Consider the following 12098-nt stretch of genomic DNA (forward strand, 5'->3'; position numbering starts at 1 on the left):
TCTTGTGTGATCAGCACTAAACACTAGTTACTTCATAATATTAAAAATGTACACGAATTACAATGACCACATACTACTTGTGATATGATATCCTACTTGCTCTAACTATTTAGTTTAAATTGGGTTTTTGATTGACTTGAACTTTGTGATGACTGTGGTGAACTCGGGCATAAGGCAGAAAATTCCCCCGAGTTTTATGATGACGAGGAGGATGATACTGAAGAGGTTATCTATGCTTACGGGGATTCCAAATGCCAAGGGTTCAACTCAAACACATATCACCCGGGCCTGAGGAATCACTCAAACTTTTACTACGGGAACACGTCTTCTCATTTGTTTGAAAATGCTACAAACCATGTTGTTGACAAGTGTGAATCCTTGAGAAAGGATCACACAAAAGAGAAATGTTTTGTGACTGACAGGAATGAGCTAAGGAGTAGCATGAAGGAGAAAGGATGTAAATGAGATGTTGCATGGAGTTAGAGATGGTGAGGAAGCAACTACAAGAAAGGGAAAGAAGACGAAAAAGAAAAAGGTAAAGAAACCGCCATAAGTAAATGAAAAAAGGCAGGATCATGGCGTGCCAAAAGGTTGGGAGGAATCTCTTGAGGAGCGTGCTTATAACGAGAAGGCTACACAGGAGCAGGCCAGACGCACACCTTGAATGTCTTAAAATTTTCAAATGGGTGGTATTTGTACATTTTGTATATTTTTATTTTGCATTTAATTCAGTTTTTATATTACTAATTGTATTTTAAGCGTACCATCATAGCAAAAGCTAAGTGTGGGGATACTGCATGGGAAAATCTGGGATTTTGATACGTTCTTCAGAAAACAAAGTTTCAGTTAAGCTATCCAGAGTGCATTCATGTTCTTGATGTGGTTAATCCAGGTATATGTATATTATGTTGTAACCGAACTTTGTGGGTGTAGTTCGCTATAAACCCTCACGAGACCCCACTCGTCCTCCCGGGCTACCAGGAGGTTTAAAGGGCTTGTTGCATATGCTAAATGCAATCGTGATTCCTACGAAAGTGAGTTAGGTCTTTTAACGTTTTAACTTGTTTAACTAAATTTATTATGAAACGACTTAATTTTGCTCGGTAATTGTTTTAATAAAATTAACATAAAATCATTTTCATAACTCTTAAAAGACATATGTCTTACACTTGTGAGAAGCTTGCTTCTACACGTCTCGAGATTTTGCAGGTTCCATTGTCAGTTTGGTAATTGGTTGAAACGAGAATATACGAGTGTTTATGAGAGTTCGCGAGCCGACTGGTCCTCTTCCAGTCTCATTCATATCAGGTGATTTCAGTTTCATAATTTATTTTGTTTTCGTAGTTTAAATGTTAAAAGTGTAATTGTATAGGTGTTAGTTGAACCGCCACATTTGAGCCCCGAATTTTAAAATTGCTTAATAGTCAAAAAGTCAATTTCAACCGCGTCCCTCAAATGTCATTAATCGTTTTATCTATTTTAACTTTGAGGACAATGTTTAAGTATTCTTACATTTAGGACAATGTGAACCTCAAGTGTGGGGATGGGGGAAATTTGAAAAAATTTTGCCCGATAGTACCTCGAAGAGTGTTCAGAAACCAAAGTTGTTAACTGTTAATTATTTCCATTAATGCCAAGTCATGGTTGGTTTTTCAGCTTCTCATTAGCCTTACTCACAAATGTTTTTATAACGAGAAGTTGAAAATGGGGTCGTTTAGGTGGGGATAACGAGTCATGGGGACAGGTACACATGTTATATCGTCAACCCTATTCCTCCTGTATGTGTGTGAGTTTACCCAAATATATATAATACACGTATAATATATAGTACACACATGTCATTTTGAGTGCTTTCATTGATGTTCATGGATTACAGGATCGTAGTTGGCAAAATGCAAAAGTGATAGAGGCAATTAGGTTAAGCCTCGTCTGGATGAGCATGAGTGTGGGTACTGGGGTTAGGGCCTCATACATTATACATATGAGGATGGTTAATGTGAGGGGTGGGGGGTTGGGTCCCTTAGAAAACCTTTCTTGGACTTATTTTCATTTGTTTAACCCTGACATTATGTACGAGACGATCCGGCTTACTAGGTTTATTTGTAAGTGTATTTGTCTTTGTTTTTGTATTTGTATTTGTTCCATTATTAAGCATCACGTTATTATGCTTATTAAAAAATATAAGTTTATATTCAGTTATGTATTCAGTAGTTCGTTTATTAAAAAAAAGATGTCTATTTATATTAAGTTATGTATTCAGTAGTTCGTTTATAAAAAAAAATGAAATCAGTATGTATGTTAGTTTGCTTAATTAGAGATTTGATGATAAGTCAGTCAGCTTGTATAGTAGTTTCGTTTATTTAGATTTTTTTAATAAGCCGGGTCGGATCGTTTGAGCTACTTAGATATTTCCCTTCCATACCCTTACATATGGCCCCGTTACAACCCTTTTAAGACCTCTTGATTTGCATTTGTGTCAAAGCAGCTATATGGATAAATACTTGCTTATGAGTGATACTGAGAGCAGAATGATACTAGCACATCTTTTGCTAGTCCAGATATTAAACCGAGAGGAGAGATGTCATATTATGAGGGGTATGAGCATATGTGCCTTAACCGGAAACAAAATACACTTGTCTGGGCAGCTCTATTGTTTTTATTATAGCACTTAACCTTTTTTGTGGGATTTCAATCTATAAAAAGTGTCAGTCTGGGAAACTGGGTATGACCTTAAACCTTACTAGTATTAATGGTGATAATTTACATACATATGATGGAGGTTAATGTTTGTTTTAGAGTTTGCTTGAGGGCAAGCAAAAGATAAGTGTGGGGATGTGATGGTCGGGTATTTTGTATATATATTAGTGTATTAATTATGTAGTTTTATTGAATATATAGTTAGAACTTTGGTACTTCATACGTGCTTTTGTATTTCAGGTCATTGATAATTAAAGATGCTAAATTGGAGACTTGTACGAGCATTGAATGATATCTCAGGAAGGCCGAAGCATGATTTGATGTCTTGGGAAGTGTTACAAGAATCGGGAAGAGTATGGATGAGAAATCATAAGCCGATGCTAAAACTGAACAAGATGGGTTGGCAAAATGCGACCTTGAAGTAAAACGAGCATATCCGGAGCTAGAAAATGTGTTACGGGAGCCATAATATATGAATTTTGGGTTTCTCGACGAGAGGAATCTGAAAATGAGGTTTTCTGAGGTCGCGATACGCGATGGGATGGTCATATGGCCATCGCGTATCGCAATGGACATAAAAAACGGGAAAATTAGGTTATAATCATATTCTTCATCATAAACAACCCTAACTCCGTTTTGACGACCAAGAGGCGATTCCAGCAGCTACAAGAGGCGATTTTCACCACCATAGCTTGTGCCAAGACCCTACATATGATTCATATCATCCGTATTGAAGATCCAATGATGTCAAGGCTCGGGTAATCACCTAGAATCGCACCCGGGATGTATAGTTTGTAATCTTTTACAGTGTTTCTCATGTGACTAAGAATAATATTGTATTATTATTGATGATTGATATATGATTATTGATGTTTGGTATTTCTGACTGTTCGGTCGGTTTAGGTTTACGTTAGCCTAAGCGATCTGTTACCAGTTGCTAGATAATTGATCATATGACTATTTGTTTTGGTTAAATACAATAAAACATACAATTACCCTTAACTGAGTCACACTGCCAAGGACTGTTTGATAACCAGTGTCGTGTGTAAAGTGATTGTTGATGTCTAAGGTTTTGTCTGATTGATCAGTCTTTAGTTAATCGTTAATAATTAATCTGTTAGGTTGCATGAGATAACTGTAGGTTGCTTATTTGAATTCTCGGGTGTGATTTGCTTTGTTAACTGCTTAAAACTCGTTTACTTGCTTGTTGCTTAGTTCTCTAAATTCATTTCAATTTCTTGTGTGATCAGCACTAAACACTAGTTACTTCATAATATTAAAAATATACACGAATTACAATGACACATACTACTTGTGATATGATATCCTACTTGCTCTAACTATTTAGTTTAAATTGGGTTTTTGATTGACTTGAACTTTGTGATGACTGTGGTGAACTCGGGCATAAGGCAGAAAATTCCCCCGAGTTTTATGATGACGAGGAGGATGATACTGAAGAGGTTATCTATGCTTACGGGGATTTCAAAAGCCAAGGGTTCAACTCAAACACATATCACCCGGGCCTGAGGAATCACCCGAACTTTTACTACGGGAACGCGTCTTCTCAGTTGAACCCAAACTTTCTGGGAACGAGACAGAACAGGTTGCAGGGTAATTACCACCAGGGTGGTTATCAACAGCAGGGTTCGTACAATCAGAATCGGAGGTATAACAGAGACGGTAACCGGGGTGGAAATTCATCGGGTAATCAGGACGAGCAGAGGAGTTCCTCGGGAAATGCGGATGAATCTGTGCACTCAAAGTTGGATGCATTGATGAAGATTATGGCAGAGCATAAGTCTGAAACGAAGAAACAGTTTGACTTACATGATAAGTCAGCAGAGGCAATGTCAAAGCAGATTGGTCAGCTCGCAGCAGATATGGCAAAGTTGCAAAAGAGCGCAGGTCAACTCCCGAGCGATACTACAGTCAACCCGAACCATTACTGCTCAAGCTCCAAGAAGGGAAACAATGTGCACATCAACGCTGTAAGTCTTTTACCTCATTTTGAAATTTTTTGTTGTTGAAGTTGATTCCCCATCACAGTTTGTTGAGGGGGTGGTGGAAGATGTTAGTGGTGAGAGTGATTGTGTCGGTCAAAATGAATCAGTTTTCCAAAATGAATCAGAACCAAAAACATATGAAATGTCTTTTTGTGAAAATTTCACATGTGAAAAATGTTTAAATGGTAAATTGACCAACATGAGAGATGAGGAGATGGAGAATAATACCATCTCAAGTAAACTCCAAGACCCAGGAGTGTCCCTTTTATCAATTCAAATTTGGAAATTTAAAACTGATCGGGCACTTCTAGATCTTGGAGCATGTGTGAGTATCATGCCCGGTAGTTTATATTATCAATATGAATTTGGCCCATTAGAAAGGGTAAACACCACCGTGGTGTTGGCGGACCAAACTCATACACTTCCCCAGGGCATGGTGACTAATGTAATGGTTCAGGTGGAGGACATTTTCTATCCAGTTGACTTTCTAGTACTTGACTATGCTAAACGTGTGAATAATACACAACCACAAGTCATATTGGGTAGGTCATTCCTTGCCACAGCACATGCGGTAATTGATTGTGCTAAGGGGGTATTGTAAATTAAATATGGAGATCGTGATAAACGGTTACCATTGTTTGAAAATGCTACTAACCATGTTGTTGACAAGTGTGAATCCTTGAGAAAGGATCACACAAAAGAGAAATGTTTTGTGACTGATAGGAATGAGCCAAGGAGTAGCATGAAGGAGAAAGGATGTAAATGAGATGTTGCATGGAGTTAGAGATGGTGAGGAAGCAACTACAAGAAAGGGAAAGAAGACGAAAAAGAAAGAGGTAAAGAAACCGCCATAAGTAAATGAAAAATGGCAGGATCATGGCGTGCCAAAAGGTTGGGAGGAATCTCTTGAGGAACGTGCTTATAACGAGAAGGCTGCACAGGAGCAGGCCAGACGCACACCTTGAATGTCTTAAAATTTTCAAATGGGTGGTATTTGTACATTTTGTATATTTTTATTTTGCATTTAATTCAGTTTTTATATTACTAATTGTATTTTAAGCGTACCATCATAGCAAAAGCTAAGTGTGGGGATACTGCATGGGAAAATCTGGGATTTTGATACGTTCTTCAGAAAACAAAGTTTCTGTTAAGCTATCCAGAGTGCATTCATGTTCTTGATGTGGTTAATCCAGGTATGTGTATATTATGTTGTAACCGAACTTTGTGGGTGTAGTTCGCTATAAACCCTCACGAGACCCCACTCGTCCTCCCGGGCTACCAGGAGGTTTAAAGGGCTTGTTGCATATGCTAAATGCAATCGTGATTCCTACGAAAGTGAGTTAGGTCTTTTAACATTTTAACTTGTTTAACTAAATTTATTATCAAACGACTTAATTTTGCTCGGTAATTGTTTTAATAAAATTAACATAAAATCATTTTCATAACTCTTAAAAGACATATGTCTTACACTTGTGAGAAGCTTGCTTCTACACGTCTCGAGATTTTGCAGGTTCCATTGTCAGTTTGGTAATTGATTGAAACGAGAATATACGAGTGTTTATGAGAGTTCGCGAGCCGACTGGTCCTCTTCCAGTCTCATTCATATCAGGTGATTTCAGTTTCATAATTTATTTTGTTTTCGTAGTTTAAATGTTAAAAGTGTAATTGTATAGGTGTTAGTTGAACTGCCACATTTGAGCCCCGAATTTTAAAATTGCTTAATAGTCAAAAAGTCAATTTCAACCGCGTCCCTCAAATGTCATTAATCGTTTTATCTATTTTAACTTTGAGGACAATGTTTAAGTATTCTTACATTTAGGACAATGTGAACCTCAAGTGTGGGGATGGGGGAAATTTGAAAAAATTTTGCCCGATAGTACCTCGAAGAGTGTTCAGAAACCAAAGTTGTTAACTGTTAATTATTTCCATTAATGCCAAGTCATGGTTGGTTTTTCAGCTTCTCATTAGCCTTACTCACAAATGTTTTTATAACGAGAAGTTGAAAATGGGGTCGTTTAGGTGAGGATAACGAGTCATGGGGACAGGTACACATGTTATATCGTCAACCCTATTCCTCCTGTATGTGGGTGAGTTTGCCCAAATATATATAATACACGTATAATATATAGTACACACATGTCATTTTGAGTGCTTTCATTGATGTTCATGGATTACAGGATCGTAGTTGGCAAAATGCAAAAGTGATAGAGGCAATTAGGTTAAGCCTCGTCTGGATGAGCATGAGTGTGGGTACTGGGGTTAGGGCCTCATACATTATACATATGAGGATGGTTAATGTGAGGGGTGGGGGGTTGGGTCCCTTAGAAAACCTTTCTTGGACTTATTTTCATTTGTTTAACCCTGACATTATGTACGAGACGATCCGGCTTACTAGGTTTATTTGTAAGTGTATTTGTCTTTGTTTTTGTATTTGTATTTGTTCCATTATTAAGCATCACGTTATTATGCTTATTAAAAAATATAAGTTTATATTCAGTTATGTATTCAGTAGTTCGTTTATTAAAAAAAAGATGTCTATTTATATTAAGTTATGTATTCAGTAGTTCGTTTATAAAAAAAAATGAAATCAGTATGTATGTTAGTTTGCTTAATTAGAGATTTGATGATAAGTCAGTCAGCTTGTATAGTAGTTTCGTTTATTTAGATTTTTTTAATAAGCCGGGTCGGATCGTTTGAGCTACTTAGATATTTCCCTTCCATACCCTTACACATGGCCCCGTTACAACCCTTTTAAGACCTCTTGATTTGCATTTGTGTCAAAGCAGCTATATGGATAAATACTTGCTTATGAGTGATACTGAGAGCAGAATGATACTAGCACATCTTTTGCTAGTCCAGATATTAAACCGAGAGGAGAGATGTCATATTATGAGGGGTATGAGCATATGTGCCTTAACCGGAAACAAAGTATACTTGTCTGGGCAGCTCTATTGTTTTTATTATAGCACTTAACCTTTTTTGTGGGATTTCAATCTATAAAAAGTGTCAGTCTGGGAAACTGGGTATGACCTTAAACTTTACTAGTATTAATGGTGATAATTTACATACATATGATGGAGGTTAATGTTTGTTTTAGAGTTTGCTTGAGGGCAAGCAAAAGATAAGTGTGGGGATGTGATGGTCGGGTATTTTGTATATATATTAGTGTATTAATTATGTAGTTTTATTGAATATATAGTTAGAACTTTGGTACTTCATACGTGCTTTTGTATTTCAGGTCATTGATAATTAAAGATGCTAAATTGGAGACTTGTACGAGCATGGAATGATATCTCGGGAAGGCCGAAGCATGATTTGATGTCTTGGGAAGTGTTACAAGGAATCGGGAAGAGTATGGATGAGAAATCATAAGCCGATGCTAAAACTGAACAAGATGGGTTGGCAAAATGCGACCTTGAAGTAAAACGAGCATATCCTGAGCTAGAAAATGTGTTACGGGAGCCATAATATATGAATTTTGGATTTCTCGACGAGAGGAATCTGAAAATGAGGTTTTCTGAGGTCACGATACGCTATGGGATGGTCATATGGCCATCGCGTATCGCAATGGACATAAAAAACGGGAAAATTAGGTTATAATCATATTCTTCATCATAAACAACCCTAACTCCGTTTTGACGACCAAGAGGCGATTCCAGCAGCTACAAGAGGCTATTTTCACCACCATAGCTTGTGCCAAGACCCTACATATGATTCATATCATCCGTATTGAAGATCCAATGATGTCAAGGCTCGGGTAATCACCTAGAATCGCACCCGGGATGTATAGTTTGTAATCTTTTATAGTGTTTCTCATGTGACTAAGAATATTATTGTATTATTATTGATGATTGTTATATGATTATTGATGTTTGGTATTTCTGACTGTTCGGTCGATTTAGGTTTACGTTAGTCTAAGCGATCTGTTACCAGTTGCTAGATAATTGATCATATAACTATTTGGTTAGGTTAAATACAATAAAACATACAATTACCCTTAACTGAGTCACACTGGCAAGGACTGTTTGATAACCAGTGTCGTGTGTAAAGTGATTGTTGATGTCTAAGGTTTTGTCTGATTGATCAGTCTTTAGTTAATCGTTAATAATTAATCTGTTAGGTTGCATGAGATAACTTGATGCAGCGGTATAAACAAAAATAAAGATCGAATAACGTTGATTCTAAGAATACCCGTGATGAACTTCCAACCCCTAAAAATCTCACCCAAAGGTCAGGGAAAATGAAGAGAAAAAGTAATTATTATAAAATTCAAGTCTGTTTGTTCATATTACATATCCAGCATATAAATAAAGAGTCTAATACGAAATGGGCCTAAAATGGTCCATGGGGCCGAACACAAACCCAAAAACAATAACATAAAAACTGCAGAAAAAACATAAAAAGGCCCAAAACTTATTTAGTAGGGGGTTTGCCACAATGTGCTCCTCGTCTCAAGCTTCGATTTGACTGGTAATAGGCCTGAAACGGAGCTTCGTGGGCTAAGTTATGCCCGTTTTCGTGGGCCACCTTTTATAGCGCGATCTTGGGCCTCCAAATACATAATAGCCCGGTCTTCAATACTTGGGCCCACATCATAACTGTAGGTTGCTTATTTGAATTCCCGGGTATGATTTGCTTTGTTAACTGCTTAAAACTCGTTTACTTGCTTGTTACTTAGTTCTCTAAATTCATTTCAACTGCTTGTGTGATCAGCACTAAACACTAGTTACTTCGTAATATTAAATCTGTACACGAATTACAATGACCACATACTCCTTGTGATACGATACCCTACTTGCTCTAACTATTTAGTTTAAATTGGGTTTTTGATTGACTTGAACGACGGTTATCAAATGTGTCTTATAACGTTCTCAATAGCCTTATTTAAATAGGAAATGAAAACAACAATAAGTCCTATAAATCCGGATAACCTAGTGATGTGTGGTTGAAAGAACGTGATTTAAGTGTTTTATATTGTGTGTTTTACTTATTTATATGTATCGAACACAACTACTTTGATTTGTTTTGTTATAGGTGATCGGAGCTTAAAGTAGCTAATTTGGAGCATTTAGTATGGAGTGGAAATAAAAGTAATGATATATGATATGATAGAGAGTTGAAACACGAAGACGTGGTCGCAAACGGGGAGGAAAACAAAGTGGGAATGAAGATTTTATGAAGAAAACGGTATTTTGGTCATGTAGCCGTCGTAAGGCAGTAACTAGAGGCCGTAGCCTACGGCCCAGCCGTAAGCTACGGTGACCTGGTCGTCGGCAACGGCCGGGTATGACGGGTTTTTTTTATTTTGGTTATTTTCTTCCATATTTAAACCCAATTAAGGCCTAGGTCGAATATCCTTCATACCCAAACATACATGGGCGATTTTGGAGCCGTCATAGACCATCCTAACACCTACCAACCACCACATCATCCATGTTCTCATCGTCTCAACCAAGTATCAAGTTCTTCAAGATGCATATGCTATGCTAAAGCTTTTGTGGTCATCTCCGGGAATAGGGTTGTGTTTGTAGTTAGAGTTTATTGATTTAAACCTTCACTTTGGATTTGGTTAATCATTCGGTTAGTTGAATCTTTATGCTTGTTTATTTGGTTGAACAGTTTTTTGTAATTAAATGCTTTGAAGTTATATCAGTTAATTGATTTGTGGTCATCAACTTTTTAGGATTAGGTTCTTAGAGTCATTGACCCGTTTATCTTTAACCATTAAGCCGATTGCATTTATCAAACCTTAAAACTAGTAATCAGTTATATTATTATTCATCCAAACCAATTGTTCGGATTAAATTCTGACAATCAGTAAGGTCATATATTTAGTCTTTTCATTATTTATTTATACGAAGTGATTTCCGAATAGGTTTAATTAACTTATCCAATCTGCTTCGCAGTCTGAAACCTGGAGTTGGTTATTTTTCTCATAAGTGTTTACAAATTAAAGTTACTTGTTTTTCAAAGTATTTCACAATAAAACCATTTTTAAAAGCTTGCTTGACATCATTTATCCACATCATTTATCCACATTACATTCGACACCTTACTTGCCCTTATTAATAAAGGTATTTATAAATGTTTTTTATTGATCTTTCGACATCGATCACCTAGCTACCATGATAAATTGATAACTTAATCTTCATCCCACGTATATTTCAGTTGTTTTCTCCAATCTTTTAGGTAGAATGAGTTATCTAGCCGTTGTAGACCGTTTGATTTTTGTGTAACCTACAAGCACAATATAAATATAACAATGGTTAGTTCAGGATCATGCAGCTAGCTGGGAATCCTAACTATTAGAGTAACAGCCAGGATCATGTTAGGGATAAAATGGCCCCTGACTATATATATATATATATATATATATATATATATATGTATATATATATATATATGTATATATATATATATATGTATATATATATATATATGTATATATATATATATATATATATATATATATATATCTTATTGATATTAGCAGCAAGCGCTAGCTAGATCTAGTGTAACCTAATCCAATCTAAACGTATAGCAACTTGTGAAAGGTTAATAAGAAACCCTAGAGTTGCATAATTGAGCATTTATTATTGAAGGTTGAAATATTTAGTTTTCCACTTGAATTCGACGTAACAATGTACAAGTGTACAACTTTTCTTATCTAAAGGTTTCCATCCCTAGCTTCATCTAGAGTGATGATCATAGATGTCTTTGATGATAAGTTAGTTAATCCTTTTGATCGGAAATGAGGTGATCCAAATTAACATGATAAATTGTTTTGTCTCGTGCATATAGGAAAATGAATTTGCTTACTCGATGTATTGTTGAATATCACACATGGGACTACCTTGTTTACTAAACTAATAGAGAGCTAACACAGACCATGATACATTGCTCGCTTCATCTAGAGTAATGTGGTTGTTTATCTTATTACATGAGTTTTAATATATGGTGTGATCAGTTATAACTTAAACTATATAATTACGCATTCATTAGTGGGTTTTTTTTTCTCCAAAATGTAGCGTGATGACCTCCAAGCCTTTTCTTTTGTGTAAAAATTTAAAAACGTATGAAGAAACTAACTAGTTTGATAGTTTTATATGCAAATACACATAATATATTTGTGTTTAAGAAATACAAAACTTAGAAAATACAAACCATTTATCAAATAATTAATGCTCCAATGGCCAGGAACATGATGAATGATCCGGATGTCCCGGGTTCGAATCCTGTTTCCGACCAGATTTTACAAGAGCATTAAAACTTATTGTGCCTTCGGGCGGGGTGAGCCAACTGGATTTTACCAGGATCGCCAAGCTAAACTTGGATGCCAGCGTGGATCCCGATCATGTCAACATAGTTGGCCTGAGTGGGGTGGCGGGCTCGACATGT

This window comes from Bidens hawaiensis, unplaced genomic scaffold (genome assembly GCF_021521415.1).
Source record: "Bidens hawaiensis isolate Kalapana, Puna unplaced genomic scaffold, B.hawaiensis_p1.1 tig00048191_1, whole genome shotgun sequence".
Lineage (NCBI taxonomy): Eukaryota > Viridiplantae > Streptophyta > Magnoliopsida > Asterales > Asteraceae > Bidens > Bidens hawaiensis.